This window comes from Cnephaeus nilssonii, assembly GCF_951640355.1.
Source record: "Cnephaeus nilssonii genome assembly, chromosome: 17".
Taxonomy (NCBI): domain Eukaryota; kingdom Metazoa; phylum Chordata; class Mammalia; order Chiroptera; family Vespertilionidae; genus Cnephaeus; species Cnephaeus nilssonii.
This window is the reverse complement of record NC_137088.1, coordinates 52,170,453-52,198,204: the sequence shown is the minus strand read 5'-3', so window position 1 is coordinate 52,198,204 and position 27,752 is coordinate 52,170,453. Positions and strand designations below refer to the sequence as shown.

The 27,752-nt window shown below is 51.5% G+C and overlaps 1 protein-coding gene across 12 annotated transcripts in view; it reads left to right on the top strand.

Moving 5' to 3' along the window:
* MAGI1 (membrane associated guanylate kinase, WW and PDZ domain containing 1) overlaps positions 1 to 27,752 on the top strand; it is a 571,591-nt gene that overhangs the window by 428,458 nt on the left and 115,381 nt on the right. The window lies entirely within an intron of this gene.

Genomic DNA, 27,752 nt, shown 5'->3' with positions numbered 1-27,752 from the left:
TTATCCTATATAATAAAGAGCTGTTATGCTAATTAGACCAAACAGTAGCACGACCGTCCGGATGACCTTCCGGACAAAGCCAGGGCTGCGAGGGACTGCGGGGGCTGCAAGGGGCTGTGAGGGTCAGCCGGGGCTGTGAGGGGCTGTGGGGGCCAGCCGGGGCTGTGAGGGGCTGTGGGGGCCAGCCGAGGCTGTGACGGGCTGCAAGGCCGGCCTGGGCTGCAAGGGCCGAGCCCCTTGCACAAATTTCATGCACCGGGCCTCTAGTATAACTATAATGAAGAAGAATGGAAATGATAGAAGAACATATCCCAGATACATTAAATTCTGTTGAAATAAGCAATAAGTTTAATAGCCAATACAAGTTTTTTTTAAATGACAAAATTCTCATTTATGCTTCAGCAGATAAATGGTGGCTTTTTTTAAAAAGGACGTTTGGTGACTGCTAGTTTGTTACCAGTTTCTTATGCGCTTCAACATTTTGTAGTTTAACGTGAAAACTTGACTCTTTATACTGCTCTCGTGCTTTAAATCACTCATTAACTGTGAGAAGGAATATAATATTTGTCATAATCTAACAGCTACCAAGTAGAAGCTCAATTATCAGGCGCTCAGGTGCGCATATTTACATTGGAATGTAAGTTTCCATTGTTCATGAATATTCATTGTACTTTGTGTTTACTCAGTAATACAGGCCTCAAGTCAATATTTTCTGAAATCTGTATTTTACAAACTAATGGCATGTTGGCATACATATTTAAATATTTATATTAAACCAATTCTAAACATCTGTTGTACTTGCTCCTAAATTGTGGGATATTGATATTTTTAAGAAACATTCCTTTTCATCTCCTCCCAGTGATGTATCTTGAAGGCTGGTTGTTATATGGAGAAATATGTGTCAGTGGGTTATGCTGTTTTGTTAAAGCTGTTAGGTCAGAATTTGATTGCTTCTGATGAAATGCCACAGAGAGACTTCTGTTGACGTCAGCTCTATCTAGTGTGATCGCGGCAATAAAGTGGAGGTGGACGCGAGTGTGCAGTGACCTGGTATCGAGCCCAGGTTAATGGAGTCGTAAAGCAGTCCTCCCCTTTGCCTCTCTTGCGCTCTGGGGTCCAGGGAACAGCTCACATCTAGCATTTTGTAATGAAGTGTGCCCTAATTTTCTGCAGCAAATTTTTGATGGAAGGATAAAATTAGGTCCTGTCTTTTATGAATTTACAGAGTTTCATAAACTGGTACCATGACAGTAGGATTTCCACCGAGTTGACTGAAATCTTTGCTTAAGTCGATGGGATGGTCTTAACGTCGGGCAGAGATGTGCTGAGAGCTGGGCCTAGTTAGCTCTTTCCCGTCCCACCCAGCTTCCCAGTCACAGGGACTTCGGAAAGGCAGTTTGGCAGCTCATCCTACATCTTCAGCGCTGTCCTTGCTGAGAAGGTGGGCTGTTACCCGTGTTTGCTGATTTCCCTGGAATCGATTCTTTTTGCTCCTGGGCTCTTCATGTGATGAAATCAGGGCGTCCTGCCCTGGAAGCTTCCATTTTGCCTATATCCAGGGCGATGGGGCCATTTTTAAGAAGGTGAAAAACCGATCCCTTTGCTAGCTCACTGTTTTAAAGAGTACTCATTATGTATCAGGTGCCGGCAAAACATTTTACATACATGATCTCTGGGTAACCTCACCACATCTCAAGGAAGTGGGCATTTTACATAATGCATTTTACATAACATGATCGCAGTGTAACCTCACCATGTCTCAAAGAACCAGGCCCTTTTTTGAATTCTGTTTACTGAAGAGGGACCTGAAGTTCAGAAATATCAATTAATTTGCCCAGAGTTTGGTAGTGACCCTAATCTTTCTGATTCCAGAGCCCGAGTTCTTAACCATATTGTAGAATGCCTCCCAGATTAGTGCTTAGGAACGTCTCTTTTCCCCGGGGCTGGTCCAGGCCCCCGTGAATTCTGTTGGGGTTATCTGTCCTGGGTCACAAACCACTCCAGCACTTGCTGACCTGAAACAATAACTTACACTTACCTTGTTCCTGCACCCGCACGTAGGCCAGGGCTCTGCACGGTGGCTCCTGTCTGCTGCACCAAGCGGAGGCTGGCTGGGTCATCTGGAGGGCCCACTTCTCAGGCAGTTGGCTGCTGTGCCTGCAGCGGTGCCGGCCGCTGCCTGGGAGCCCAGCTTCTCTGGTGGGGGCTCCAGTTCCTCCCGCAGGGGTCTCTGTGGCTTCCGCCCAGCGCGCAGTCGCTCCCAGCAGCACGTGTTCTGAGAGGCTGCAGCGTGCTCTGACCGGCCTTGGAGAGAAGTCACTCCTCTGCTTTCTCTGGGTCAAGCCAGTCACTCGGCAGATCCAGGTTCCAGGGAGGGGCCAGGGGCTCACTATCACAGTCTGTCACTCAGTTACTCTACCATCCTCTTAACACTGGTTCCTCTTTCTGCAGTGCTTTATGGAGCGTGTCCCCAACCCAGCATGTGCAGTGACCTCTTTAAATCAGTCTGTAAAATCTCACGACCCTCCTCGGTGAAAACCCTTCAGTGTCTTTCCCCCTTCTTCAGCGAAGGCATCCCCTTTGTGATCAAGTCACCACATCTCTGCTCCGAAGCTTCCTCTTACCCCGCCTTCTGCTCCCTGCGGTGGCTCCCACCCGAGCACCTTCCTGCCTCCGGGCATCGCAATTGCCCCCTCTGGGCTTCTGCGTGGCTCCCATGGCTTCTCAGGGAGCATTCTCTGGCCAGAGAACCCGGTAATTCCACTTCCATTGCCCAGGATTCCCCATCACTCTTACTCTGCTTTTCTCCTTTACACTAAGTGACATATTACATTGTTATTAGCTTGTTTATTGTGTGTCTCCACCCTTAGAATATAACCTCCATGAGGACAGAAACTTGGCTGTGTTTTTGTTTTGTTTTGCTGTATCCCCAACACCTTGAACCTGGCACATAGTAGGTGCTTAGTAAATATTCTTGAATGCACAGAGAAACTTGATTTCAACACAGGTTTTAATTTTTCTTGGCACAGATGTTTATGAAGCCTTTTAATTTGTGACCGTAACTTACTGTCCCAGGATGCCGTGGGCTCATCACATCTGGCCCAGCAAGCAGCCATTCGGGATTAGGCCACAGTGAGGCGTGCTGGGGTGGATCCCTCTAATTTCCATCTCCTACGTTTTCTTTCTGGAAACATTTCCTATCAACGAGTAATTGTGCAGCTACTGCACCTGGCTGTGCCAGTGACTGAGGACACAGGGGGGGCAGGCATCACCAAGTCCGTGCTGTGTTGATGTCGTGGAGAAAGAGGAAGGTAGCCAACAGGTGTGCAGGTGCATCCAGCCCTGGCCGAGCGTGTACGTGCTACCGGGGAAACCCACGTGGGCCGCGCAGCACAGGTGGGGGACCTGCTTCCGCAGGGCGGGGAAGGCCTCAGCAAGGCACTCTAGGCCTGTAGTCGGCAAACTCATTAGTCAACAAAGCCAAATATCAACAGTACAACGATTGAAATTTCTTTTGAGAGCCAAATTTTTTTAACTTAAACTTCTAACGCCACGTCTTCAAAATAGACTTGCCCAGGCCGTGGTATTTTGTGGAAGAGCCACACTCAAGGGGCCAAAGCGCCGCATGTGGCTCGCGAGCCACAGTTTGCCGACCATGGCTCTAGGCTGAAAGCTAGACAGTGGTTTCTGGTTCGTTTTAAGCTGCTAACTACAGGGATACGTGCATTCAGCTAATGTTTACTCAGCACCCACCACATGCCAGATCCCATTCCCAGATCCAGGGATTTGGCAAGAACAGGGCAGACGAAACCCCGTTGTCCTGGAGCTTCCATTCTAGTGTGAGAAGGTGTGTTCTAAATGCCATTTATAATCTAAAATTAAAGTACAGTCGTCTTTTATAATATGTCAGTCAGGGGTCGGTCAGGGAAACAAAAACAGAGCTTGGTATTTCAACAGGCTCTGCCATTCGGGAGAGCTGGTGTTGGAGATCTCAGAAAATAGTGCTGGGGAGCAGCCTGCATTCTTGGAGGGCCATAGTGAGTCTTTGGGGTTCAACTCAGGAGGCTCAGAGAAGGACGTGGCTGATGGGGGGCCCTAACCACAGAGGTGGCCCTGCCCACCGGCCCCACAGTGCTGGTGCCACTCGGCTGGCTGAGCTGGGCCTGGGAGCTGTGGCCTGGAAGCTGTGCCTGGGAGCTGTGCCTGGGAGCTGTTCCTGGGAGCTGTGCCTGGGAGCTGTGCCTGGGAGCTGTGCCTGGGAGCTGTTCCTGGGAGCTGTGGCCTGGGAGCTGGGGCCTGGGAGCTGTGGCCTGGGAGCTGGGTCTGGGATCTGTGGCCTGGGAGCTGTGGCCTGGGAGCTGTGGCCTGGAAGCTGGGTCTGGGATCTGTGGCCTGGGAGCTGGGGCCTGGGAGCTGGGGCCTGGGAGCTGTGCCTGGGAGCTGTGGCCTGGGAGCTGTGCCTGGGAGCTGTGGCCTGGGAGCTGTGGCCTGGGAGCTGTGGCCTGGAAGCTGTGGCCTGGGAGCTGGGGCCTGGGAGCTGGGCCTGGGATCTGTGGCCTCGGAGCTGGGCCTGGGAACTGGGTCTGGGAGCTGTGGCCTGGGATCTGTGGCCTGGAAGCTGTGGCCTGGGAGCTGTGGCCTGGGAGCTGTGCCTGGGAGCTGGGGCCTGGGAGCTGGGGCCTGGAAGCTGTGCCTGGGAGCTGGGGCCTGGGAGCTGGGCCTGGGATCTGTGGCCTCGGAGCTGGGCCTGGGAACTGGGTCTGGGAGCTGTGGCCTGGGATCTGTGGCCTGGAAGCTGTGGCCTGGGAGCTGTGGCCTGGGAGCTGTGGCCTGGGAGCTGTGCCTGGGAGCTGGGGCCTGGGAGCTGTGCCTGGGAGCTGTGGCCTGGGAGCTGGGCCTGGAAGCTGTGGCCTGGGAGCTGTGCCTGGGAGCTGGGGCCTGGGAGCTGTGCCTGGGAGCTGGGCCTGGGAGCTGGGCCTGGGAGCTGGGGCCTGGGAGCTGTGGCCTGGGACCTGGGGTCTGGGAGCTGTGGCCTGGGAGCTGGGCCTGGGAGCTGGGGCCTGGGAGCTGTGGCCTGGGAGCTGTGGCCTGGGAGCTGTGCCTGGGAGCTGGGGCCTGGGAGCTGTGCCTGGGAGCTGTGGCCTGGGAGCTGGGCCTGGAAGCTGTGGCCTGGGAGCTGGGCCTGGGAGCTGGGCCTGGGAGCTGGGGCCTGGGAGCTGTGGCCTGGGAGCTGGGGCCTGGGAGCTGGGGCCTGGGAGCTGGGGCCTGGGAGCTGGGGCCTGGGAGCTGGGGCCTGGGAGCTGGGGCCTGGGACCTGGGGTCTGGGAGCTGTGGCCTGGGAGCTGTGGTCTGGGAGCTGTGGCCTGGGAGCTGGGCCTGGGATCTGTGGCCTCGGAGCTGGGCCTGGGAACTGGGTCTGGGAGCTGTGGCCTGGGATCTGTGGCCTGGAAGCTGTGGCCTGGGAGCTGTGGCCTGGGAGCTGTGGCCTGGGAGCTGGGCCTGGAAGCTGTGGCCTGGGAGCTGGGCCTGGGAGCTGGGCCTGGGAGCTGGGGCCTGGGAGCTGTGGCCTGGGAGCTGGGTCTGGGAGCTGGGGTCTGGGAGCTAGGCCTGGGAGCTGTGGCCTGGGAGCTGTGGCCTGGGAGCTGTGGCCTGGGAGCTGGGTCTGGGAGCTGTGGCCTGGGAGCTGGGTCTGGGAGCTGTGGCCTGGGAGCTGTGGCCTGGGAGCTGGGTCTGGGAGCTGTGGCCTGGGAGCTGTGGCCTGGGAGCTGGGTCTGGGAGCTGTGGCCTGGGAGCTGTGGCCTGGGAGCTGTGGCCTGGGAGCTGTGGTCTGGGAGCTGTGGCCTGGGAGCTGGGTCTGGGAGCTGGGCCTGGGAGCTGGGGCCTGGGAGCTGTGCCTGGGAGCTGTGGCCTGGGAGCTGTGGCCTGGGACCTGGGGTCTGGGAGCTAGGCCTGGGAGCTGTGGCCTGGGAGCTGTGGCCTGGGAGCTGGGGCCTGGGACCTGGGGTCTGGGAGCTGTGGCCTGGGAGCTGGGCCTGGGAGCTGGGGCCTGGGAGCTGGGCCTGGGAGCTGTGGCCTGGGAGCTGTGGCCTGGGAGCTGTGGCCTGGAAGCTGTGGCCTGGGAGCTGGGGCCTGGGAGCTGGGCCTGGGATCTGTGGCCTCGGAGCTGGGCCTGGGAACTGGGTCTGGGAGCTGTGGCCTGGGAGCTGTGGCCTGGGATCTGTGGCCTGGAAGCTGTGGCCTGGGAGCTGTGGCCTGGGAGCTGTGGCCTGGGAGCTGTGCCTGGGAGCTGGGGCCTGGGAGCTGTGCCTGGGAGCTGTGGCCTGGGAGCTGGGCCTGGAAGCTGTGGCCTGGGAGCTGGGCCTGGGAGCTGGGCCTGGGAGCTGGGCCTGGAAGCTGTGGCCTGGGAGCTGTGGCCTGGGAGCTGTGGCCTGGGAGCTGTGGCCTGGGAGCTGTGCCTGGGAGCTGGGGCCTGGGAGCTGTGGCCTGGAAGCTGTGGCCTGGGAACTGGGACTGGGATCTGTGGCCTGGGAGCTGTGGCCTGGGAACTGGGTCTGGGAGCTGGGCCTGGGAGCTGTGGCCTGGGAGCTGTGGCCTGGGAACTGGGTCTGGGATCTGTGGCCTGGGAGCTGGGCCTGGGAGCTGTGGCCTGGGAGCTGTGGCCTGGGAACTGGGTCTGGGAGCTGGGCCTGGGAGCTGGGCCTGGAAGCTGTGCCTGGAAGCTGTGGCCTGGGACCTGGGGTCTGGGAGCTGTGGCCTGGGACCTGGGGTCTGGGAGCTGTGGCCTGGGAGCTGTGGCCTGGGAGCTGTGGCCTGGGAGCTGGGTCTGGGAGCTGTGGCCTGGGAGCTGGGTCTGGGAGCTGTGGCCTGGGAGCTGTGGCCTGGGAGCTGGGTCTGGGAGCTGTGGCCTGGGAGCTGTGGCCTGGGAGCTGGGTCTGGGAGCTGTGGCCTGGGAGCTGTGGCCTGGGAGCTGTGGCCTGGGAGCTGTGGCCTGGGAGCTGTGGTCTGGGAGCTGTGGCCTGGGAGCTGGGTCTGGGAGCTGGGGTCTGGGAGCTAGGCCTGGGAGCTGTGGCCTGGGAGCTGTGGCCTGGGAGCTGTGGCCTGGGAGCTGGGTCTGGGAGCTGTGGCCTGGGAGCTGGGTCTGGGAGCTGTGGCCTGGGAGCTGTGGCCTGGGAGCTGGGTCTGGGAGCTGTGGCCTGGGAGCTGTGGCCTGGGAGCTGGGTCTGGGAGCTGTGGCCTGGGAGCTGTGGCCTGGGAGCTGTGGCCTGGGAGCTGTGGTCTGGGAGCTGTGGCCTGGGAGCTGGGTCTGGGAGCTGGGCCTGGGAGCTGGGGCCTGGGAGCTGTGCCTGGGAGCTGTGGCCTGGGAGCTGTGGCCTGGGACCTGGGGTCTGGGAGCTAGGCCTGGGAGCTGTGGCCTGGGAGCTGTGGCCTGGGAGCTGTGGTCTGGGAGCTGTGGCCTGGGAGCTGGGTCTGGGAGCTGTGGCCTGGGAGCTGTGGCCTGGGAGCTGGGTCTGGGAGCTGTGGCCTGGGAGCTGTGGCCTGGGAGCTGGGTCTGGGAGCTGTGGCCTGGGAGCTGGGTCTGGGAGCTGTGGCCTGGGAGCTGGGTCTGGGAGCTGTGGCCTGGAAGCTGTGGCCTGGGACCTGGGGCCTGGGAGCTGGGCCTGGGAGCTGGGTCTGGGAGCTGGGCCTGGGAGCTGTGGCCTGGGAGCTGTGGCCTGGGAGCTGGGTCTGGGAGCTGTGGCCTGGAAGCTGTGGCCTGGGAGCTGTGCCTGGGAGCTGGGTCTGGGAGCTGGGGCCTGGGAGCTGTGGCCTGGGAGCTGTGGCCTGGGAGCTGGGTCTGGGAGCTGTGGCCTCGGAGCTGTGGCCTGGGAGCTGGGCCTGGGAGCTGGGCCTGGGAGCTGGGCCTGGGAGCTGGGCCTGGGAGCTGTGGCCTGGGAGCTGGGTCTGGGAGCTGTGGCCTCGGAGCTGTGGCCTGGGAGCTGGGCCTGGGAGCTGGGCCTGGGAGCTGGGTCTGGGAGCTGGGCCTGGGAGCTGTGGCCTGGGAGCTGTGGCCTGGGAGCTGGGTCTGGGAGCTGTGGCCTGGAAGCTGTGGCCTGGGAGCTGTGCCTGGGAGCTGGGTCTGGGAGCTGGGGCCTGGGAGCTGTGGCCTGGGAGCTGTGGCCTGGGAGCTGGGTCTGGGAGCTGTGGCCTCGGAGCTGTGGCCTGGGAGCTGGGCCTGGGAGCTGGGCCTGGGAGCTGGGCCTGGGAGCTGGGCCTGGGAGCTGTGGCCTGGGAGCTGGGTCTGGGAGCTGTGGCCTCGGAGCTGTGGCCTGGGAGCTGGGCCTGGGAGCTGGGCCTGGGAGCTGGGCCTGGGAGCTGGGCCTGGGAGCTGTGGCCTGGGAGCTGGGCCTGGGAGCTGTGGCCTGGGAGCTGGGCCTGGGAGCTGGGTCTGGGAGCTGGGCCTGGGAGCTGTGGCCTGGGAGCTGTGGCCTGGGAGCTGGGTCTGGGAGCTGTGGCCTCGGAGCTGTGGCCTGGGAGCTGGGCCTGGGAGCTGGGCCTGGGAGCTGGGCCTGGGAGCTGGGCCTGGGAGCTGTGGCCTGGGAGCTGGGCCTGGGAGCTGTGGCCTGGGAGCTGGGCCTGGGAGCTGGGAGCTGGGAGCTGTGGCCTGGGAGCTGGGCCTGGGAGCTGGGAGCTGGGCCTGGGAGCTGTGGCCTGGGAGCTGGGAGCTGGGCCTGGGAGCTGTGGCCTGGGAGCTGGGCCTGGGAGCTGGGTCTGGGAGCTGGGAGCTGTGGCCTGGGAGCTGGGCCTGGGAGCTGGGGCCTGGGAGCTGGGCCTGGGAGCTGGGAGCTGGGCCTGGGAGCTGTGGCCTGGGAGCTGGGCCTGGGAGCTGGGAGCTGGGCCTGGGAGCTGTGGCCTGGGAGCTGGGCCTGGGATCTGTGGCCTGGAAGCTGTGGCCTGGGAGCTGTGGCCTGGGAGCTGTGGCCTGGGAGCTGTGGTCTGGGAGCTGTGGCCTGGGAGCTGGGCCTGGGAGCTGTGGCCTGGGAGCTGGGCCTGGGAGCTGGGCCTGGGAGCTGGGCCTGGGAGCTGGGCCTGGAAGCTGGGGCCTGGGACCTGGGCCTGGGAACTGGGTCTGGAAGCTGGGGCCTGGGACCTGGGCCTGGACCCACTGCTGCCAGGGGCCGCCCTGCTGGGCCTCAGGTCAGCAGCAGCAGGAAGAAGCAGGCCCTCCTCCCTCTGCCTCCTAATCTTCCTCCCTGGCCTTTGGCCGCTGTAGCACAGGAACCTGGGAGACACTTTGCAGACTCCTAGCCCAGCGTCAGGGCGCGGAGCAGGGAAGGCAGGTGGAGTGGAGAGCAAGTTAGTAACAGAAGAGGTGCTGCTGTGCTGTGCTGTGCTGTGCTGTGCAGAAAGGCAAGCAGGCTGAGGGGAGTGGGCAAGGCTGTTGCAATTTAAAATCGGGACTCGGGGATCTCCTCTCTCAGAGGATGGCCGGTGTGCTTGAGCAGCCAAAGCTGGACTCCCGACACTGGTGGCTCACACGGCAGAAACACATTTTCTCACAGTCTGCGAGGATGGACATCCACGGTCAAGGTCCCAGCACGGTGGGTCGGGGTGAGAGCCCTCCTCCTGGCTGGCAGATGGCCCGCTTTCTTGCTGTGTCCTCACATAGCAGATGGGGTGGGGGACATAGAGAGAAGAGGGAGACAGAGGGGGAGAGAGAATAGGAGCGAGGGAGGCAAGAGCTCTCTCTGGTGTTTCTTTTTATAAGGACACTAATCCCATAGTGGGGCCCCATCCTTAGGGCCTCATCTAACCCTAATCGCCTCTCAAAATCCCCACCTATAAATACCATTGCATTGGGGTTAGGGCTTCGACATGTCAATTGGGGGCGGGGGCGGGCAGCGAGGAGGGTGGCATTTAGCCAACAGCAGTAACAGTTGAGCAAATACTTGAAGGAGGTTTGGGAGCAGGCGTGAGGCCATCTGTGGAAGGAGTGGTCCCCTGGCAAGAGTGTGCAAAGGCCCTGAGGCAGGAACCTGCTTCGGGTGTTCTAGGAATAAGGAGACCAGCATGGCTGACACAGGGTGACACATGAAGTCACATGCTAATAAACTTGAGTGCTTAGGCTCCAGTCAGAAAATACTGGGTTTTAATCTCCCATCAGCCCCTCTTTAACAAAGTGGTGGCCTTAGGCAAGTTAATGTGTCCTTTCCAGTCCTCAGTTGAGAAGTGAGGATCTGAAAACTCTGCTCATGGTGTGATAAGGGGGCAAAGAATGTAAAAGTACTTGCACTGTGCCTGACATATAGTAAGTGCTTAATAAAATGTGGCTATGGTGCTGATAACAGTAGGCCTAATAACCGTAGACCTGTATTATTAATTGATCACCTGCTGTTATTATTGCTGTTCCACTTCTCCTCCTCATCATCACTACAATGATTACTACAATGACTACTACTAATAATAATACTTAATATCTAGGGCAAGAAATTGCTTCTGATAAGTTTTGGGATTTTTTATCATTCCAATCCCTCAACCCCATGTAAAGATTTATGAATTGTGCATCAGTAAATTTTCTCACCCTCATTTTCAGTATTCGTGTTACCTGAAGCATGTGAGTGGCAGGTGTGCCTACGTGGTTATTTAAAAAAAGGCAATGCGTTCTCCTTGCAAAGTATCAGCTGTCGGTTGAGCGTCGATGGTAAGGAAGCCTGCAGGGGTCGGTGGCTTTCTGGACTGAGAATCCCCTGAGGATCGGACTTCCCCTGGGCCTGGAGCCCCGCTGGGCTCAGACCCTTCTTTCTCCATGGCGCTCCTTTCTGGCCGGGGAGATGCTTGTCTTCCTTGTGCTCTCCTGTGGCACCAGGGAGGTGTTTAGTGAATAGTTATCTACAGCATGCAGGCTTTATATCTGAAGAGAAAAGTAAGAGATTAAGTAGTATTCATTTTAAAGCTAGCCACTTCGACCTAAAAGTTGATCAGGCCCGATTTTGTGAATTTTTTTCTACTGCTGTTTATTTTGGTGTAAATGTCATAAATTGGCATTAGCTGGTGTTCATTTAAGGGTTTAGAAAAACAATTACTTCCTCTTAAATGTCTGTTTCCTGTATAAAACCAATTTCTTCTACAAAAGTTTGTGAAGTCACTAACTTTAAAAATGAATAGCTCTCATCTCTTACTGTCCGTTTCGAATGTAACATGTATTACATATTAACATGGAAAGGAGCTTTCTGGATTTCTCCGTTGGCTCACTGCAAGACCTTGGCCAGGACCTCAGTTGGTTAGAGCATTGTCCCGATATGCTCAGGTTTCGGGTCAGATTCCCCGTCAGGGCACATGCAAGAATCAACCAACAAATGCATAAAGAAGTGGAACAACAAATCAATGTGTTGTTTTTTATTCTCTCTCTCTCATAAATCAATAAATAAAATTTTTGTAAAATAAATACCCTATTGTTTTGTCTCTTTATTTTGGTTTTATTTGGAGAAGCCAGGCCTATAGTAGCCATCGTAGGCAGCTTCTGGATTTAGGGAAAACTTTGATTCTTTGTTCCCCCCTGGAAAAAAATGTGGGTTTCCCAGAAGATGGGAGTGTAACTGCTGGGTAAACAGGTTAAGAGGCAGGTATCTGGTGAAAATGGCTGTAAGAGCTCCAGGAGCCTCTATCGCATCACCTGCTGACAGGGAGCTAATGGCAGTCAGACCCACGGCCACGTCCAGGAAATAAAGACTGCCTCCCCCCTCTCCTCGCCCTTGACCTGCAGGCCCTGTTGACAGGGATGACAAATTTAGGTGAAACCCAGGAGAGAGAACCAGTGAGCAGTGTGTGGTAGCACATTTAATTAATACATATCAAATAAAGAAAAACAAAAACAAATAGAACCAGTCCTTTTTTTTTTCTTTTAAGAACAGGTTGTTCATATGTCACAACTGTGATGCCATTATCTTTTAAATAAGGTCTTGACATTTCTGTCTCTAATACAAAGTCATTGATTTGAGCCCTGGCTGCATGGCTTGGTTGGTTGGAGCATCATCCCCTAGATTTTGGGTTCAATTCCCCAGTTGGGGTGTATACAGGAGGCAGCTGATGGATGTTTCTCTCTCATATTGATGTTTCTCTCTCTCTCTCTCTTCCTGTCTCTCTGAAATCAATAAATACATCCTCTGGTGATTTTATTCTTGATTCGATTTTGTTTGGACTCACTCTGTAGAGAGGACAAGTGTGTAATTTGCATTCTTGGGTTATGGAGAATTCTGGAGGCTTAAGCCGACGTGGCTCTCAGAAGGCAGTGAGCTCACCACCTGCCGTCTCTGAAGTAGGGCTTCTTTGAAAGTGCCAATTTCTATTAAGTACAGGCATAGAATAATTATTGTTCTTAGTAACATAATAAAGATTTCCACTTGATTTTGCATTTTAAAAACTGGCCACTCATTTTCTAATAATACATTTAATACTTCATGTAGTATTCCAATGAAATAATTTTTTAAAGTGAGTGTGGGTGAAGACCAGGTTTTTTAATTGTTTACATCAGCACAGACTTCTATTCAGTGCTGTTCTCATTTTCCAAGCATTAGTCATTGTCTCTAATTTCACCTCTAAAAGCTACCTAATTTGGCTTAACAGTCAAAGTGAAAAATAATAATTTATAGGACTCATCTATCTAGACAGTGTAGTCTGTAACATAAAATGAACTGGAGTGTGGCAAGAGAAATACTACATAATGAGAGACTATAATTGCTCACTGAGAAGTGAACTAATAGAAACGAAGGCAGTAACAGTTCATCAACAGTGCCTACATCGTGTTGCAATTGCTCCAAGTTCATACTTTTTTGGATTCTGACTTATAGTGATAGAGATGCTTGGCAGCCATTCGATAAGGCAATGGATGGTCCCAGGGTCCGGGGAGGCAGGCAGTAATTCAGTTTTCTAGGAATGTTCTGATGTCATCATTTAAGGGGAACAAACATAGGTAGCTAATGAGCAATCTAGTCTCGAGTGAATTCAGCTGCCTGGGAACATCACCCTTAAGTGATGTCCAGACACTCAAGTTTTTGTCTTTGCTCATAAGATACTTTTTAAATGTTAGTTTTTGGTGCCAATAGAGATTTTTCAGGGTGAATGCTGTATTTAAAAAAAAGAAAGAAAAAGCACATGTTTAAAACTGGAAAAAATATCCAGTTTTTATACTCTTCACTCAGTAACCCTTTAACACTATACTGAACTATAACCCTAGAAATTCTACTGTTCCCGCTGGTTTCTTTTATACTATAAAAGCAATAGTACTCAGTAAGGAAACATAAGTAATACAGTAGTATAACTTTCCTTAGTGTAGGCTTAATATACACATCACACAACATTCCTTTTGTTTACTTTGGGCAGCGCATGTACATGATGGGAACCAAAATTAAATCTACCCAGTGTTGCATGTTTGGCCAGATGCCTGAGAAGGCTTTAAGAACTATCATGCCCAGGCCAGCGGAGAACCAGCGTCTGCGTCGAATCAACACAAACTCCCTTTATCTTGTATTCATCTTGACTCATTCTTGTGATTACATTGTCTTAGTGCTAGATGTAAATTGATTTCTCCCTTTGTATCCAGCCACATAGTGTTTGTTGAATAAGTATGTATCACATCCATTCCTTCAGAAGGTAATCATGAAGAATCACATGATCACATGAAATTAGGGGACTTGAAATCCTCAAATTCAGGCACTGTATTCCAGCAGTCAGTCATTTTCTCATAGGTAGATGCTAGTGCTTAATAACAAATGGTCAACTAAAGTTATGGTAACCACAGGATGTGTTGACTTTGTGATTTCTTATCAAATGATAACCCAAAGAATTGTGGTTTGGAGTTGCGCACATTTGCGTGAAAAGCTTTTAAAAATGGTGATTAAGAAGAGAAAATTTTGTGATGGTAGAGAAAAAAAATGCCTCTCCTGGGAGCATTGAATGAGGCAATATATATGGAAAACCTGCACATTACGGTAGCAATATAATAAGTGATGCTAGCTTCTTTTCTTTCTTTAGCAACCATTTCCTTTTTAAAAGCAGAGTGTGTGTGCTGGTGGTGATGCTGACAGCTAATGTTTATTGAATGCATATCATGACGAGGCTGAGCATGTTATGTGTGTTGTTTTTACAATCCTTGTACAACCTTATGAGGCAGGTGTCACTGTTACTCCCATTTTAGAGATGAGGAACCGGTGCCTACAATGTTCCACTTGGCTACGGTTGCACAGTTTGTAAACATCAGAGCTGGAATTGGAACTCAACAAATCTGATTTTAGATTCTTATAATGATTTCATTCTAGGAGAACTCCAGTACCTTGCGATTTTTAGGAGAATAACAACGTGGCCAGTAATTTCTGTTCTTGGGTCACATACTGTATTGGGAGAACTAATGGAGTCAGCTACTAAATTGGTGAAGAATGAATCATATCATGAACATGGACTATTCATAGAAATGTAACAATTTCTCTATTAAATTATGACAGACTTGAAGACAGAGACTTTTTTCTGTTTATCTCTGCATTTCTGTAGTTTGATGTTATTTTTAACAGCTTTATTGACATATAGTGCCCACTCCTTAAAATTCACCCCTTTAGCGTGCACAGATCAGTATTTGTGTTATATTCCTGGAGCAGTGCAACCATTGCAACTGTCTAATTTCAGAACATGCTCAGAACCCCCAGGAGAAGCTACGGACCCATTTATAGTCACTGCTGATTTTTTAAAAATATATTTTTATTGATTTCAGAGAAGAAGGGAGAGGGAGAGAGAAATAGAAACATCAGTGATGAGAGAGAATCACTGATCGGCTGCCTCCTGCATGCCCCACACTCGGGATCGAGCCCACAACCCGGGCACGTGCCCTGACTGGGAATCAAACCCTGACCTTCTGGTTCATAGGTCAACGTTCAACCACTGAGCCACGTCGGCTGGTCCACTCTTGATTTTTTTAAGCTAAAGACAGAGAGCTGCCTTAGAAACATTCAACATTGGATTTACAGTCACCTAATTTGTGGAAACTTGATTTTCTTAATTAATTATAGCTTCTCACCAAAATAATTATTTAGGTTCACACGCTTTTGGAATTATCTAGTTGAAATCATTGGAATCAGTTTTATATAATCAATTACTGTCTTGAACTCCGAAAGAGTGGAAAGGATTACCTGTCCAACTGGAGAAGTCGGTCTGACCTAGCGCCGCTTTATCAGGGCAGCCTGTGGTACTGGGACACGGCATTGCTGGTTTTCAGAATGCCTTTCTGGGCAAAAATGCTTCAAGATAACCCTCCTCAGAAGTTGATTGTTGATAAGCTTGTCTTTAGTGTTGGAGACTTTCATCCTTTTTTTCTTGAATGCTGAATGTTTGAAATGAATCGATGACAGCTTGAGAATTTTCACTTTCCTGTTTTCCATGAATGCAGGGTGTCCATGAGTTTGTGTGCGCCAGGGTTTCCTCCCCCACATACAAGAGGAAGAGTGGTTAACAGTCAAGTGCAAGAGATTCCTTGACTTTCCTGGTCAATGGATTCTGGCCTAATTCTCCTCTTTATTCCAGTTGAGAGGTGGTGGGACAGACAGCTCCTGAGCGCTCAGCCTCATCCTCCTTTGATGAGGACAGGTGATGACTTACTCACTCTCAGGTGCAGAGCTGTAGAGACTCAGCTGCCCCCCCCCCCCCACACACACACACCAGTTTGTTCCCCCATTCCAGTATCTTCTTTGGGTACAGGAGCTTTCGCTGCTATGTGGCAATGAAATCCTGGGTTCAAATCCTAGCTCTGCCACTTACCAGCTGAGTAATTTTGGGCAAGTCACCTAATCTCTCTGCATGTTTTCTTATCTGTGAAGTGGGGGTAGTAAAGGTACCTACTTTATAGGCTTATTACAAGGACTAAATGAGATAACAATAAAGTATAAATGTTGGCCTAGATACAGATTTTTTTGTTATGAACAAATTTTCACATGCCCTAAATTTACCCAGTAATTTGCATCCTTCTGGGGGAGTCCATTTGTTATCTCATGATCGTTCTGTGATATAATTGGGGCAATGGTTACTCTTTCTGTTTCACGATAAGGACTTTGAGTACCTAAAAAAGAGACTGTCCAAGGTCAGTGGCATCATGAACTTGGTGCAGAGTTGAAACTGGAACCTGATTCTTCCTCTGCCAGTCCAGCCGTTTGAGTTGCTGCCTTTGTTCATCTTGGGGAGCTATTTGCTTGACAAAGACTTTCACAGGAAATATACACCCTCGCTTTGTATCGTAACGTGATTCACTCAGCACTCATTGGGTGGATCCCCTACAAGGTAACATGTTCAAGTGTCTTGTAATAACAGAGGACAATGGGCCTCCAGGAAAAGGATGTGTGGCCAGTTTGAGCAGTTCCTATTGAGCCACCTTGGCAGTTCACTGGGATCTGCCACTCAGAGCTGCTGTCTCTTCGCCCTAAGTCGCCGCCGTTCGGAGAGAAGCTGAGCACCAGGTCAGATGCTTGCCGTCTCTGATATCGAGGGCACTTTGCCGAATCATCAGCGCAATAGAGTACATGCCAAGCCCGTCCCTATTTCAAATGATGTAGATGTGATTGGTTAGTGATATTTCTGTGCCTCCGTCACGTAGTGGTCCTCCAGGCAAGGTGGAACCCGAAAGGGTCCCATGATCCCAAGCATGTGCGTTGTAGCTGGAGTGAAATGACTGTCTTTACACACCCGCTGTTGAGCAGCTTGGTAGTATTCCACTCACGACACGCGTAACTACTGAGTATTCTGTGTGACTGTCCAGGACACAAGGATACGGGTACTGCTCCTGACCTTGCTTGTGAGGATTGGCGGTTTGGAGAGAGGGAATGCCAAATTAGTCAAGTGGTGTTTCTCTAAAGGATCAATTTATGTTGCTTGTGGATTAGCCAAGGTTCTCCAGAGAAACAGGACCAGGAGGGTGTGTGCGCGCACATATGTAGAGAGAGAGCGATTGAGTGACTGAGTGATTGCTTGATTACAGGGATTGGCTCCCATGGTTATGGAGGCCTAAGGCCCTACAGTCTGCCCGCCCTACTGGAGATGCGGGAGAGCGATGGTGCAAGTCGTGGTCTGAGTCCGAAAGCCCAGACCCAGGAGCCAGGCCGCCTGAGGGCAGGAGGCTGGGCCTCGGCGCAGGCAGAGAGCGGAGCCCTCCTCTGCCTCCTCCTGTGGAAGCCGACGGGTTGGTTGATGCCCATCCTCACCGGGAGGGTGACTCCTCTCCGTGGACTTCATCTAATGTCTTCAGGAAACACTCTCACGGACACACTGAGAAAGAGTGTCACCGGGTACCAGGCATCTGTAACCCAGTCAGGCTGACACACGGGATGAGCCTCCATCCGGTGCCAAGCCCTTGGAAGTGAAGAAGGGAGGCCACTGGTGGGTCAGCGTGTTTGGAGCAGCAAAGAACAGCTTCAAAGCGTTGGTTCCAGCACCCCTGGGATTAGGCCCCCCTTCTTGTTTCTTTTTACTTTAATCAGTCATGCCCCCTTAGTTGCTTTTCCATTTATAACGAGGCATCCGTTCTGATTGGACACAGGCCCAGTGGATCCCGAGCTCTTTGAAGACAAGGACCTTACCTTCTCAGCTTTGTTCTGCTGCAAACAGCACAGCTGGTGTGTGTGTGATGCTCAGCGACACTGACAGTTTGAAGAACGTTCATTCCTGTGGCCATCCTGAGTAACACAGCTGTCGCATCTGAGCAGCAGTGTTTGGGGTTTCACCGCCTCCCCGTTGTCCCCCCTCCAGCCCCCACCCCCACACTCGGTTTGAACCACAGCAAATCCCCAGCCCTTTCTGTGGCTCCCTAACCACCTTGCCCAGCCCTCTCCTGTTGTCACAGTGAAGTGTTCTTTGCGCTCTTTCACCTTTTCCTCTCATGCCTGTGTCTTCTCACATTTATAAGAGCCCGAGAGCCTTCTGGAGTTCATATCACTTGTTGTTCGTTATTGTGATTACCTGCTCTTATCCTCCCCACAAAAACGTTCAGCTTTCTCAGAGAGGGGCCTGCCTCTGTCTTGCTCGCCCCCCCCGCCCCCCCACCTTACACAGTATGTGACACATGCATGGTAGGCACTTGAGATGTAGTGTTAGAAGAAGAGAGGGAGCATGCCCTGGGAAGTTGGTAATTCTAAAGACCTTAACTCTTGTCAGGCATCAGGATACTGTCATCTGAGGATTACTTAGCCGTTGCACATAGTAAATGCTCAGTCAATAGTAGCTATTAATAAGAGTGTTGTTCTGTGTTCTTTGATGAGGGGATGCTTTCAACAGTCATATTAGGGCTGAGCCTCGTGCTTCCTCTGTCTTTAGCTCTTCTCACCCTCGCCTTGAATGCCTTCCAAGTGTTCCTGTTATGCCGCACAATTACAGACAGTCAGTCCCAGTCCCTCACCCCCCTTTTTAAATCCTCACCTGAGGATATGTTTCCATTGATACGTTTCCATTTTAAAGAGAAAGGAAGAGAGAGACAGAGACATTGGCATCAATGTGAGAAACATCGATCAGCTGCCTCCCATACACGCCAGACAGGGAACGGAAGCCGAGACATTTCGGTGTGTGGGATGTTGCTCCAACCAACTGAGCCACACGGGCCAGGGCCCAATCCCCCTTTCCAAGAAATGTGGACGTGAAAGGACACAAGCAAGAAGCCAGTGGACGTGTCTAAGCACAGGCGCCTTCTCTTAGGAGAAAAGGTCTGTGGGGCTCCCCTCCTCGGTTCCCTATGGGCACTTCCTGTTAACACAGAGGCTTCGGTAAGAGTGAGCGCATTCTATTGAAAATCCAGGAAGATGACACGCAGGGCACAAGCTCGCGGCTCCACCTGCTGCCACAGTGAGGCCACCAGAGAAAAGCCGCTCGTGTTCTGAGTCCCTACCATGCACAAGGCTGTGGTCAGTATCTGTGCGTACATTGTTCCCAAATGTGTTTTGGGAATAAGGAGATTTACATCCTTATCTTGATTGATGATCAGGCTCCCTGAGGAAAAGGCACCTGTTCGCGGAGAGGAGTTTGCGGGGGCACGTGCTATGAGGTTTGCACTTCTGGAAGGATGAGAAGAGGACAAGATCCTTCATGACTTGGGAACCAAGGAGTCAGGGCTTCCGCTTTGGGAAATGATTGCTTAGCTGTAGCGTGTATGTCCCCTCCTTTCTCTTCGGAAACAGCGAGGATTGAAATAGTACACAGGCAGGAAAACTAGCCAGAGAACAGAAGTTTGGTTAACTGAAGGCCAGAATCCAAAGAACGATGCAGGTTTGGCTTTGAGGATATCTTGCATGAATATCATAAGCATAGAGGCTTTTCTCCAGGAGCATATCTCCAAAAGTGTTGTGGAAATTCACATCCCAGTTTCCAAGGCAACCAAATCAAAGCCAGATGAACATCAGTTACCTGTTTGTTTCGGATGCTGACCTACATGCTGGACACTGATGGGGTCTGCATCGCTGGGGCCTGATTGGACGTTTGCACAGAACCCCGAGCTGTAGATGTTTTTATTATTTCCATCTTCACCTGTCCATGAAGAAACTGAGACTGAGAAAATCTAGTGACCTACATTCTTTACGGAGGTCAGTGGTGGAGTTGGACTTGGAAAGTAGGTTTATCCAGCTACACAGCCGAAGTCCTCTCCCCCCCTCCCGCCCCCTCCGCCACTCTGCCCTGTTTTCCCAAGAGGCAGAGCCCAGCTGGCATGGTGCTCACCGTGGCGTTGGGAGGAGTGAGGTGACGAGGCCGCGTTTGAGATGCTGCTTGAGCGTTCAGTCCAATAGCGAGTAGCTGGTTTCCCTGGTAATTTCTAAAACCCTGATAACTGTGTTACGGAGAAAGTCTCAGTTGGCACTAATAGGAATCAACACCTTTCTAATTTTGCCAGTTTCCCTTTGTCATAAGAGAATGCAGTTCTCAGGCTCAGAGCCTTAGGCTCCAGGCAGAGTGGAATAGCTTTATTTTATTGTTATTGTATTTCTGTTCAGTTACTGTTTGTGGCAAGCCAAAACTGACTCCTCACTTCACGTAATGCTAAGTGTTTCCTTACAAAAAAGTTATAAGCAGTGAAATTCACCCTTCGGTGTCCAGTTCTGGGGGTTTTTAGAAATGACAGCCCTTCAGCCTCCCCGGCAATCAGGACACAGCACAGCCGCCTCCCAGTCCCCGCACGCTGCCCCTCCAAGGTCACCTCCAGCCCACAGCTGGCAGCACCTTGACTCACCATCCCCGGCTCTCTCTGTGTGCAGCCTCTTGGGTCTGGCTTTCCTTTCCCTTAGCGCAGTGGTCAGCAAACTGTGGCTCGCGAGCCGCGGTTTACCGCTCTGTTGACTAATGAGTTTACCCACCACTGTCTTAGCGCGTTGTATTCGAGCTTCGCCGTGTGCTGCGCGGCTGCCATTTGCTGAGGGGTGTTCGTTGTAGGGATGCACCATTCACCGACAGGGGAACATTTGGGCTGTTTTTCAGTTTTGAGTGATGATGCATAACGTCGCTATAAACATTTGTATGCAGGTTTTTGTGTAAACTTAAGTTTTCATTTTCCCAGGGTAAACATCTAGGAGTGTGATTGTTGGGTCATTTGGTAAAATGATGTTTAACTTTTTAGCAAACTGCCCAAGTTTTTTCCCAGTGGCTGTACCATTTTGCATTTTTGCCAACATGTAGATACGGGAGTTCCAGTTACCTCATATTTTTGCTAGCATCTGGTCTATTTAAGACTTTTTCAAAATCCATCCTGCCCAGGCTGGTGTGGTCCAGTTGTTGGGTGTGGTCCCGTGCACCGAAAGTGAGCCCTTTGGGTTCCCAGACAGGTCACATGCCTAGATTGTGGGCTCCATCCCCAGTAGGGAGCATGCGGGAGGCAGCCGATACATGTTTCTCTCTCACATCGATGTTTCTCCCTCTCCCTTCCGCTCTCTTTAAAAATCAATTTTTTTAAAAAAATCCATACTAATAGGTGTGTGGTAGTTAAGTATCTCTTCTTTACATGACTGTATATGTTTTAAAAAGCAGCTTGTTTTGAAGGGAGGATATGGAGCAAATACGACTGCTGGTCCTGCGATACAGCAGTATTGTCCGAGTAGGTAACTGAGTGAATGCCACGTTCTACGTGCTTCCTCTCCATCAATAAAGGATGAACAGCCCAGGGCTCTCCTGGGTATCTGACCAATTTCAGGCAACACAAGCACTTGTTTTATTAGAGAAAACGATGACTTTTTATTCACCTGGAGATAGCCGAGGTAACCAGAATTGTTGAAGGCTATTGTTGGATTTTGATCAGCAGGACCCAGATTAATGAAGCATCTGGAGAGATTAGTGAGCGTTAGCAGTTTAATCTCAGTAGGGTAGCAGCTCCTCTGTTAGCAGCAGTCTGGCCTTGACACAGTTTGGTCAGGCACTTGCCTGGAAACCGGGTGGTGTCAGACGTGTGGCTGTAGGCATGGCGTGCCAGTGTCTCACCTCAGGATGTTTTTGTTTCCTGACCTGGATATTTCTAGAAGAAGAGAGCAGATGAGCCCTGTACCTGGTTTCCGTTCTGTAGCCGTGGTTGTAGAGTTGGATGACAAGGAAGGTCACGTCTGGTTTCCTCTCCGTCTGTCATTCAGTCCCTCCTGTATTCTTGGGCGCTCGGATGTGTTGTTTGGGAGGCTGCTTTTGTTGTCGGTCTTGTTGCTGTTTTCTGCAAACAATGCTGTCACACATATCTAAGGAGGTTTTTCCCAAGAGACCATGGTCAATAGGAGCCAAATAGAATTTTTAGCACAAAGCAGAGTTAGCCTAGATCATTTTTCAGTGCATCTAAGAGTTTTTAAAGGAAGGTTTTCCCGTGTGCGTAGGAGATGTCTGCTGTTCAATGCAAGTTGGTCCTTGCTGTTATTCTGAGAGCAGAAGTGCTTTGGTGGCAATGAACCAGACCCAGCGCAGTGCGGGCAGCCCAGATGCTCTTAGGGTTTCGAGCTGCGCTGGCCAATCCGGTTGCCCCTAGCCACGTGTGCTCTTTAAATGTAAAGTTCTTAAAGGTCAGTTCCTCAGTCACACCGGCACTTACCCATGGCCACGTGTGGCTAGTGGCTACCATGTTAGGGGGCGCAGACAGGGAGCGTTTCTATCGCGGTGGAAAGTTCCACTGGACAGCGATGGTTTGGAATGAGGGACGCCAAAGTCGGAATGTCTGTGCTCAGGTCATCATGCTGCCCTGCCTGCTTGTCGTGTGACCTTGGGCAGGTGACTCCTCTGACTCAGCTTCCTCACCTGTAAAATGAGCCTAATGGAAACCCTTACCGGGTACTTCTGCCTGTCTTGTGAAGATTAAGCACAATAGCCCTGATTAAGTGCTACCACCTCGCCTAGGAGAGACACGAGGAAGCATCCAATAAAGGGAAGTTCTTCTTTTCCTAATGCTTGATAGTCTGTCTGTTTTTGAAAGTGGGCGGTGGGCACTGTGTTTATTTAAAGCTAATAACAACCAGATACCACTGGGCCAGTGTCTCGCTAGATGAGCAGAAGGCAGTGTTGTAGGCTACAGAAAACCCATTTGTCAGCCTGGTGATTTTTTTTTTTTAAATATGCTGTCCCTGAGAAACATGATAGAATTTGTTTTACTTCTCTTCTGCCAGGAAATAACCCTTCTGGCTTTGTTAGAAGCATGGTTTGCAATAATTGTACCCACCCCAGATGGCTCCTGAAAACCCTTTGAAATGCCATCTGCCAGGCGTGTGTCCAGCAGCAGCCTGTCATTCTGCTGGAAGAAAAGAGGAGGCGGAGTCCCCGCCCGCCCTTTCTCCCGCGTCACTGAATGGAGCCGGTCCTGCTGGCGCAGACCCAGGGCTTGCTCAGAGGGTGACTGGGAGGACACCTCCTGCTCCCCGCAGAGGGGAAAGGTTTTGTCTGGGCGATAAACCCTGAAGGTTTTGTGGGTGGAGACTGCCCCGCCCCGCACTCCCTTCCTCTGGCTGGGCATATTGATTTACATGGGGGAAAGGGAACCTGCTACTTTCATTTTTCCTCTAAAATGTGGCATTTGTCAAGTTTGTCATTTTTTTTGAGTCCTTTCAGGAAATTAAGACCCAAGGGTGATTGTTGTCTTTAAAGTAAACCTGACAGGTTGTTTCTGAAAACATGGCTGAAAGAAACGGCAAAGATAAGATAGCTGCAGAAGGAGGAAAAACAGCCACCACATTGTCTGGGTTTGGGAGACTTTCAAAATCCAAGGAATCTTTTGTTTGGTTTCATTTATGCTCCTCTTTGGTGGGGGTGGGGTGGGCGGGTGGCTTAAATTAATGGCAACATACAGAACATATTTGGGACAGACCCTTTCACAGCAAGTTTCAAAGAGAGTCTATTCTTACGCTGCCTGGCATGTCCCACGATGATGTCGGCTGTTCGTTTCCCAAGTAGCTGGCTGAGGACCGTCCTTCTCTCCCAGTCACTTCGTCACGGGGTGCTAGCGCTCCACCCAAACTCCCTGGCTGCTTTGTCTCTACACTCTCTCCCTAGATCAGCCCGTTCTGGCTCTTGCCTTTCAATATCACTCCCACGTTTATGTCCTAACCTTCAGTCTGATACTGAGATCTCTCTAAGAGTAAACTCTCCAATTCTTTTTCCCTAAAAATCATCTCCCCCATCATCTCCATAAATGGCACCACCCATGTGCCCAGGTCAAAACATTAGATGTTGGTCTTTATTCTGTTTTTCTGACACACTTCATCTGTTGCTGGTGGAAGTGTGGGGGACAGGGCGCCCTACCAACCTGTTGCTCATGGGAGTGGAATTCTTGCAATATTCTGAGGAAAGAATTTTCTAAGACTCGCACGGCGGGACGGGTGATTTTTATTTGCGTAGGTTTAATCCCTGAGTTTCCAAAATCCCATTTCCCTTTGTCCAGTCATAGAGGAAGTGCAGCTGGGGCTCAGTAGGGATAAAGTCAACGTTGTGTCCAGAGCTTCTGTTCCGTATCGGAGCAGCGTCCCATCCTGCATCAGACTAGCTCAGCTGTGCTCCCTGCTGTGGTCCATCACCCATTGCATGTGGGGTCCACAGGGCCACATGGCTGTGGAGGAATCATGGCTGAACGCAAGGACCTCACGAGCCAAGAGTCCAGTGCAACAGGAGAGAGGATTCCTTTGTTTAGGGCAGTGGTCGGCAAACTCATTAGTCAACAGAGCCAAATATCAACAGTACAACGATTGAAATTTCTTTTGAGAGCCAAATTTTTTAAACTTAAACTTCTTCTAATGCCACTGCTTCAAAATAGACTCGCCCAGGCCGTGGTATTTTGTGGAAGAGCCACACTCAAGGGGCCAAAGAGCCTCATGAGGCTCGCGAGCCGCAGTTTGCCGACCACGGGTATAGGGGATTATGTATCCCCAGATGCATGTATCACGCATCTCTTTCCCCAGGTTTGACTGAGAGACAAGTACTTTTCCTGTCACCCCAACTTCACGGGGCATGTGTCTATCTCCCCTTTGTTGGACGCCTTTCCCCAGTGATCTGCAGGGAATGGGCGGGTGTTCCCTGGGGAGTGCAGAATTGTAACTTCCTGGTGAAGCTGCCCAAATGACATGCCTATAATATCTGGCCTTCCCTTTGCTCCTTTCCTATTGTTAATAACTGGCTAATTACAGCAGTAGCATGTCCACTCCATCAGCTAGTTCTGTCTTAAAAATATAGACCTAGCATGGCCCAGTGAGTTGACATACTTTTAATACATCTGTGCTGTGGACTAAATTCAGCTACTTAAGATACTCAACAATGTCCAGCTGGAGTGGCTCAGTTGCTTGAGCATTGTCCTGTTGCTGGTTTGATTCCCAGTCAAGGGCACATGCCCAGCTTGTGGGTTGGATCCCCGGTCAGGATACATATGGGGGGCAACCAAACCATGTTTCTCTCTGACATCGACGTTTCCCCTCTCTCTCCCTTCCTGTCTAAGCATGTCCTCAGGTGAGGATTTAAGAAAGAAAAAACAAGATGCTCAACGATTTGTGATCAAAATCTTATTGCTTCTTTCCACCTTCTTCCTGGTGTTCTTATCCTTGCCCTGAGTTCTCTCACTCGGACACTGTAACGGCACCTGTTTGGGACCCCTGCTACTCTGTTCCTGGCCTGTTCAACTCTGTAAAGCCAGATGATCCTTTAAAAATGAATCATGGCATCACCGTCTTCCCACACCCTTAGAATACAGCAGGAAGTGTTTTCTGTGGCTTACGGAACCTGTCCCCTCACTTTCATTTTCATTTCCAACCTCTTTTTCACTGCTCTGCTGCAGTTTCTCCGGCCTTCCTGCCCTACCCACAGCATGCCACCCCTATTGCCACATCAAAGACCTGAACCTGAACCCCTCCAGGAATGCTCTTCCCACCATCACCTTCGCAGGGCTCTCAGTTTTGATGGCACCTCCTTAGCCAGCTTTCCTCATCACCAATCTAAAGTAGCTTCTCTCCTCTCCACCCTCCCTCCTCCTCCAAGACACATCCAAGCCCTTTCACTTATGTTGCTCTGAGACCTTTCTAATGCTTTAACCTATGTTTCCTACAAAAGACTTATTCCCTCTTGAAATTAAATGCTGTATCTCTTCACATCCATTGTTGTTTTCTATCTTTCACAGTAAAATATAATTTCCATTAGAGTAGGGGCTTTGTCTTGTTCATGAGTGTTTCCCAGGCCCTAATTTAGTGCCTGGCATCTGTTGGGACCTCAGTAAATATCTTACCTTATAATAGACAAATATGCAAATTGACCGCACCTTCGCTACACCCAAGCCACGCCCACCAACCACGCCCACCAGGAAACCATTGCAGGGACGTTGGGGTGTGGCAGAGCCCGAGGCTTTCCCGGCTTTGGGCACCAGCAGGGAACCTGCACGGACCGCAGGCAATGACCAGGGGGTCAGCTCCTACGATCCGTAGCAGGGACGCTGGGTGCGGCTGAGCCCAAGGCCGGGAAAGCCTCGGGCGGAGGCTTTCCCGGCCTTGGGCACCAGTGGGCAGCCTGCACGGATTGAAGGAAACCACTGGGGGTCGACTCCTGCGATCCTTAGCAGGGATGTTGGGTGCGGCCGAGCCCAAGGCCACCGCCCGGGGCCAAGCCTCGACCCTGAAAGAAGGCAGAAGGCGGTGGCCACAGCCAAGGCCTGGGTCCCCAGTGCTGGCAGAAAACTGGTGCAGGCAGCCAGGTGAATGAAGGTCTATTGCACGAATATCCTATATAATAAAAGCCTAATATGCTAAGTGTCCGGTTGTCCGGTCAGCTGTTCAACCAATCAAAGCGTAATATGCTAATGATATGCTAAGGCCACTCAACCACTCGCTATGATGTGCACTGAACACCAGGGTGCAGATACTCCGACCCGTAGGTTAGCTTGCTGCTGGGGTCCGGCCGATCGGGACTGAACAAGGTCCCTGGGAGATATCCATGGTCCCGTGGTCCCTCCCTGGCTGGCCAACCTCCCATGTCCCTCCCCAGCCCCAGTTGTGCACCGGTGAGGTCCCTCGGCCTGGCCTGCACCCTCTCGCAATCCGGGACCCCTAGGGGGATGTCAGAGAGCCGGTTTTGGCCAGATCCCGCAGGCCAGGCAGAGGGACTCCACTGGTGCATGAATTCCTGCCTGGGGCCTCTAGTTTATTAAGTAAATGGAATGTAAGAATCTATGTAATGTTAAATGTATAAATCATTTGAACTACAAGATTTTATTAACTCATTTCATTGTAACAATAATTATGTTACTGTTTATAAACTATAATATCTGCTAAGAATTATTGAGCTAAGTCCTCTAAAAGAATCATCCCATGCAACACACACAACAAACCTATGGTGGAGGTACTATTGTGACCGCTACTTTGCAGATGAGGAAACTGAAAAATAACAGGAGCTAAGGAACTTGCCCAACACCACAACCTGGGGAGCCCGACCATGAGTCAGTCCATTGCTCACTCCAGACCCCTGCTCGTCAACACCATGAGGTATTCTTGGTGTTTCCTGAGTGCCTGCTGTGGGCCTGACACGAGATATAAATGGATATAAACCAGCTTCCTCAAGGGACTTGTCATTGTATGCCAGGGGAGCCAGAAATGGAACAAACTAGGAAACAGTACAAGAGTGGACTTCTGGGTACTCCACAAGCAGGCTGCTCTACCAGACAGCCACAGCATGCTGGGTGATAAGCAAAGATTTGTAATATAATCATCCTATGGAAAATTCACAGCTATTCAAAACACGCAGATTTATTAGGAAAACTGGGCTCATATAAAAATGCACTTATCTTGAGTAAAACATGCAGACGTGTGGTTTTTTTAAATGAAGGACATTCTGGATAGCACTGCATGCGTATGGATATGATCAGTCACATGTGATCAGAGACTGCACTGTGCTGGGAACATGCGAACCACTAGGTGCATGCTGTTGGTTATTTAGTTGCTTTCACATTCCTAGGACTAGGGGATAATCCTTGCTCATGGTATAAGAAAACACCGATCTGTTAAGCAGCGTGAGTGACAGGGCCTTTCAGAATGAGCTGTGTCAGCTACGTCCCCTACCTTGAACGTGGGAGCCGAAATCATGTGATTTGCTTTTTTTGTTTTTTCATAATACTTAGTGTGGGTTCCTGGTACACACTACATAATTGCATCTTGGTTTATTTTCTTCTCCTGGCTTATGTATAAGCCACACATCTCCACGTTGCTTTGTTGAGCTTCAACTAAGGTGATAGGCCCACAGCCAGCATCTGAGCTGGTGACTCGCATACGCTAGTGGCTCGATGTGGT